Source organism: Pteropus alecto, unplaced genomic scaffold (assembly GCF_000325575.1).
Source record: "Pteropus alecto unplaced genomic scaffold, ASM32557v1 scaffold61, whole genome shotgun sequence".
Lineage (NCBI taxonomy): Eukaryota > Metazoa > Chordata > Mammalia > Chiroptera > Pteropodidae > Pteropus > Pteropus alecto.
In genome coordinates, this window is record NW_006434835.1 from 1,984,488 (window position 1) to 1,991,055 (window position 6,568).

Genomic DNA, 6,568 nt, shown 5'->3' on the forward strand with positions numbered 1-6,568 from the left:
AGACTTGGAACTCGGATGGAGGGGAAGTGATCAAGAAGTCAGAATGCTGCCCGGGCGGCAGGTGTGTGTGTGACGAGCAGACCGGGCCGAGGAGAGCAGGGTTATATATATATATACATAATATATATATACACACACACCTACATAATATATATACACATATATATATATTATGTATATATATATACTTTTCTTTCATTATTTCATTAAATCCTCAAATAATGCTGTCTCTACAAGCTCAGTGGCATTCCAAAATGAAAGTCGTGCCTTTCCTACACTCATCCAAGTCGTGGTAAGTGTTGCACAGCACAAAGACCTTCTAAGTGACCCTATAAAATTTTATACTAGATGTATAAAGTTTGTTTTTTGTAAGTGATTAGTCTTGACTGATCATATTGACTTATGAAAAACAGAATAAATAGATTATACATTTAGAACATCAGTTTCTTGAAGGAAGGGGCAACACTTTTCAATTTTGTGCTCTCAGTAACTGCACATACTAGGATCGATAAATACTGTTGGATGAATGGATGGGTGAGTAGGTGGGTAGATTGATGGCTGGCTGGCTGGCTGGCTGGATGGATGGATAGATGGATAGATAGATGCATAAATGGATGGAGGAATGGATGGATGGATGGATGGACGGACAGATGGATGGATGGACTTATGGTTGGGTGGATGGACGGATGGTCGGGTGGGTGGAGGGAAAAGCTGAAAACAGCTGTGTTCAGAGCACTGATGTTCATTCGCATTCTTCCGTATCTTATCTGTACTTATTCATTGAAATTCACAGCAATCATTTAAGTAGTTTACTAACCACAAAATAAGAGGCATCTCATTTATAAGATAATGTGAAGGAATTTTCAGAGTCGAAGAATGATTCCATAGGCTCACTTTGAATTATAACTTGTCTATTAGTATTGGTTGAATATAAATTTATAAAAATGGGCAGACTTGAAAATCTATGAAATTGTAGATTGTTAATTTTGAAAAAAGCTTTAAGGAATGTTTCATTTCCATCGGTGAGAACTTGGAAGCAGAGCTGTGTCATGTTCTCGGTCCCCGGGGCCATTGGTGCCAAGTAAAGGACGAGGCACATCGCCGGTTCAGTCCTCTTCGGTTTCCTTAATTTTTTTTTTTTAAGTTTGAAGTTTCCTCTAAGTCTTTAGAAAATATTTTCATTTTCCCCAAGAAGTTTGACCACATAACTCTTCCCGTCGAGGGACATTTCTGTGTCACATGTGTTTCAGGATGCAATGCCAAGAGAAAGAGGCCATCGTTTAAGCTCAGGCTTCCTGAGCAAACCTACATGACCTCAGACCCATGTCCACGCTCCACGTCCCCTCCCCCACCCATGGCGCAGGCTTGATAAGACTCGGTTCAGAAGGTTTTGAGGAATAACCAAGTGAAGTGATGACTGTAAAAATGCTCTATCGATGGTCAAGACTTTGACAGGGCTCAGGTGCTGTATTTTACACTTCACTGAGGACTAGAGGTCAATATTAGCCCCTTACCCCTAGCCTGCCTTGTGAACATCCCTGACCTTGTAGATGACACTTCTTAAGGCCCTGTTTTCTGCAGGTCTTCCAAAGCAGGCCCCGCCCAGTGACACAAGTATGGATTAACAGTGTCCCAGCTAGAGAACTCAGGGTGAGTACTATTTGGTGTCAAGGTAGTAATTAAATACAGGGAAAAAGCAGATCAGGTCCTCCGAGTGTTAATCTCATTATTTCCCCCTCAGAGTCACTTGCCAAAAAGTTAACAGCCGTTAATGCTCCACTGCTCGTCCAATCGGAATATTAAATTAATCAGTATGGGGTTGCTGCGAAGATTACCCGTGGAGTTAATCCTTTGTTTTGTGCATCTCAAGAAAGACGCATGAAGCTTTGGGAAGCTTCAATATATTTTTCACCGTTTAATATTCCATGTCTTTTTAAAAGCAAGATAATATGACCGCTCTTATTTTTTACCCTACTTCTTTATTTAAAAATTATTGACAAATTCCTTTTTTAAAAAAACTGTTTTACCTTCAGAGATGAAGATGCTGTTTCAGAGATTTTGATGTGAAGCTTAAAAAATGAAGGTCATAATCTTCCCAGGAAGAAAACAGTGTCTGTATTTAGGAAACATCCCATTCTTGCAAAAAGCACACGTGTTTGATGAGCACGATCTTTGAAAATAGGGAACGCTGTCCACGACATGTCGATCCGTCCGCGGCGGCGCCTACGGCCACACAGGGCCCCTGGGCGACACACGACTGAGCTGGAGGAAGTAGCTACACCATCTTCCATCTCTTCGCCAACGAAACACGTTGCATTTCTCAAGAAAGACGTGCCCGAGGGAACAAACACTGTTTGACACAGGCCCTCGCCCAGGTCTGTTACGATCGCTGCAGCCATGTCATGGTCTTGTCAACATCGATTATGCCAGAAGGATGAGACGTGGACACTCGCGTGCCGGGCTGTGTCTCTCTGCTTTTTCCATTTATTTATCTGGCATAATCTGCATTTATTTAGTCGTGGTTAAGTCTAGAACGGTTGGCAGCTCGACGAGCCTTGGAACCTTAAAACGAATAAAGCTTTTGCTCTCAGGAATATTTTCTGCTACGAGCTTTGCATCTTTGAAGTTTCTCCTATGAGTCCACGAACGAGCATTTTAAGAATACCGTATGGGCAAATATTTGCTGTTTCCGATCTATATTAAAAGGCTGAAAAAAAATATCTGATCCACACTCTTGTAATCCACTCTTATTCATCGGCATATTTTCTGTTCATTGTGATTCTGAAGTTAGAGGGGGCTTCTTCGGGGTGACAGACAAACAGCAGGACATCATGAATATGCATGGTGTGTCTGAGAAAATAAATTAACAGAGGCCAGCCACTCTGGTGACCCGCGTATGTTGTCAGCGAAGGCTGTGGCAGCGAGGTCTGCATCGCATGAATTTGCATGACAGAATTGCCTCCTGACCAGCTAATTTACTTCATGCATTTAGATTATTTTAAGCACGACAGAGCAGTCACATAATTAATCAGTAAATCAACAATACTGACATTAAGGAACAAGCAATACATTATTGCTGATTACCGCTTAAAACAGAGCTCGTGGAGTGACATCTCAGGAGGGAGCAAGGGGACGTGGTTGTCCCATGATTTCCCGGGCGTTGCGGAGGAGGCAGGACGCGGCCATCCCCGAACCTCCGGACCGAAGTTTGCAAGTCGTAGATTGTTTTCCATGTATAGTCCTGAGACCTGTTAACTAAGTCCGAAGCAGCAAATATAAATTTTCCTGATAACTGAGATAAGAATGGTTCTTGGCCTAAATAATCTGGATAATTTGTATAACTAGCGCCAAATGCCATATTGCTAGGGTTTGATAATACGAATTAGTTTGTCACTAAATTTCCATAATAACCAAAATTGCTATCTCATCTATGACACACATTTTCTGTTTGTAACTTTCTATTATTCAGAAATGGATGGCATGTGGGCTTCTGGGCGGAAACGTCCGATTCACATTTCCACCTTGAGCACTGGCATGGCTCCTGTGATATCATAAACATTCGAGAAATATTGGCTATTTCAACTTCATAGAATCAAAAGAATTGGGGATAAAGTATATTATTCAAGCCACATGTAACTATTTGCCCACAAAAGGTATGGAGAGAGGCATAGAGCCTGCTTACACTTTAAATTCAGATAGCTTCATGAATCACAGCCCCCAAGCGAGTTATTTAATTTTTCAGAGCCCAATTTTTCTCATCTCCCAAATCTCTGAAATTTTATTTTCGTCTGTAATGTAGAGAGATTAATATTTGCCTCTGAGGGCGAATGCAGTATTAAAAATGAAATGTTAGCATAGTGATCGGCTGGTATTAGGTAATTAACTCATCATAGCTATTTTTAGTAGAACACTGGATATAGAAATGAGGAAAACATTTGAAAAAAAATACTTGGGCGACGAAGCTCTTGAAACTTTCTAATTAACGGGATGTGGTGAGCACAGGACCACACAGAGCCAACAGGTAGCGACAACAAGCTGTCACTAGACAGAGTGACGGTCAAAGCTTCCGTCAGAGACAGGTAAATGGTGCTTTTATCAACTAAGATCAAGACATAGGAGAGGAGGAAGTTTATGTAGAAAGATGGTTCGAGTCAATGCCAGTAAGGTAGAGACATGGGAAAGAAAGGCTGTCACGTAAGGACGGTCCAGCGTAGGTCGCGGGGCACGGAATTCGAAGCGTCTGGGAGAACGCACCTGCGGAGCCTCGCGCTGGGCTGTGCGTGCGTCCGCCGTCTGGGGAGAAGCTGCAGGCTGGGGCCACGTCGTGAGAGACAGCTGCGGGCGAAGCAAGCACGGAGGGACAGGCTGTGACACGGACGAGCAGGGCACTGACCCAGAACTCCGTGGACACGCACATCCGGGTGGAGGCTGGAACTGGGGTGGTCCGCAAAGGAGACGAATAAAAATGTCTGCTGGAGCAGGACAGGAACTGGTAGAAAGTGACATTTCCTAAGCGAGGAAGCAGAGCACTTCCAAAAAGGGGGCGGACATGGCATCGTGCGATCGGACACACCTTGTCCAATAAAAGCTGAGAGCCAGGAAGTTAACCCAAAAGTGGACCCACGGTGACCCTGGTGAGAACTGGTTTGGGCAGGGCATGCAGGGGAGGGCAAAGGTCAGATGTCAGTGGCTGGAGGTGATGGATAGAGAATGGGACAGTGAGCCAGGTGAGAAGAGCCAGCTTTCGACGTGTCAATGAGACAGCACAGATTTTAGGAACCGCCTTTGTGACCAGCATTGTGCTGGGGTTTATTAGCTTTCAGAAGAAATCGGGGCGGAGTAAAGAACTGTGATGGGCTGAGTCTCCGTCTCGGATAAACTTATAATCCTGACGACATCTTAGCAGAGGCATAGTGAGCAATTCCATAGAGCAGATTCCATATCAATAAACGTATGAAATTCAGAGACTCTGTCATATATGGCTTAACGTGCGTGGTCCGAATGGAAGTGGGTTTGTAGCTGCCGCGAAGACAAGTCCGCCACGATTTGTGCGGATGTTATTGTTGGGCGGCTGGAGTGGTGTCCTCGGGGGAGAACCCTTCCTCTGCTATGTGTGTGACCTGACTCTGCTGTGCTGGCAGACTTCGTCGAGGCTGGGCTGTGGCTTATCCGATGTCAGCAGGTGGTTTTGGAATATAAGCTTCAAACGAGCACCTGCGCCCTGCCATCCGAGGAATGTGCCCCGTGCAGCTCTGGACCGAGGCAAACGTGAACTCCGTCCAGACACGGCCTGGACCCAAGACCAGCTTGCCCTGGCCAAGGTCAGGAACAGCGCTGCAGACCTGCAGAGTTCTGTGGAGGTAAATCATAGTTTTGAGGTTTGATGGTATGCCATAAGAAATAATCAATACAGTGTTAATTACATCAAGATGAAGTGGGCAGTGTATTGAAGAGTAAATACTAAAAAAGGAAGGAGGCACAACTAAATTGTACATAAACTTCTTGGCAGAGCAGCTCGTGATGACAAAATCCTTGATGGGAAATACAGATCATGCTGCTCGATTTTTAAATGTGGGATATAATTTACATTTCATTTTAAAGGAAATAAGAATACCTCGTGAGCGCAAATATTCTTCTCTTCCTTGAGTATTTCATTTATGTCACTTATTTTTTGCATAGAAGTTAAATATCATGAACAGTTTCAAGCAAAGATATCGGATCTGTAATTGTGTTAGTCAATTTTGGATTTTTTCCACAAACTTTTCAAAGAGTTTCTTTCTGTATTATTATTTGACTTTCCAGAAGTTCTGAAAATTTCCTATTGACCATAAGAATTGCCAATTTAGGTGCTGTTCTTTCTGGGATAAAAACGAGATGAGAAAATATTTACATTTATTTAGTAGACTTAATTTTTTTAGAGTAGTTTTGGATTCATGGCAATCATGAACAGAAGGTGCAGAGAGTCCTCACACATACCCAGTCCCCACGCACGCACTGCTTCCCGCCATCAACATCCGCCACCAGAGTGGGACATTTGTTATAGTCGCCCAACCTACACTGACACGTCATTATCACGGAAAAACCACGTGTGCATTAGGCTTTATCTTGGTACAGTATATTTTACGAGTTAAACGAATGTGTTATTACACGTATCTATCATTATAGAATCATATGAAGTATTTTCACTGACTAAACTCTTCTGTGCCCTATTAACCCCTAGCAACAACTGATGTTTTTACTGTCACCATGGTTTTGAGTCTTCTAGAATGTCATGTATTTGGACTCACACAGTATGTAGCCTTTTCTGATTGATGTTTTTTACTTTATAATATGTGTTTGATTTTCCTCCAAGTCTTTTCATGGCTTTATAGCTCATTTATTTTCAGTACCAAATAATATTCCATTGTGTAGATGTACCGCAGTCTATTTATCCATCACCTACCAAAGGTTGTTTCTGTTGCTTTTAGTAACTTTGGCAATGATTAGTAAGCTGCTGTAAACATCCATGTGCGGGGGATTTGTGGAAACATAAGTTTTAAACTCCTTTGAAAAAATGTGGAGGGGCGTG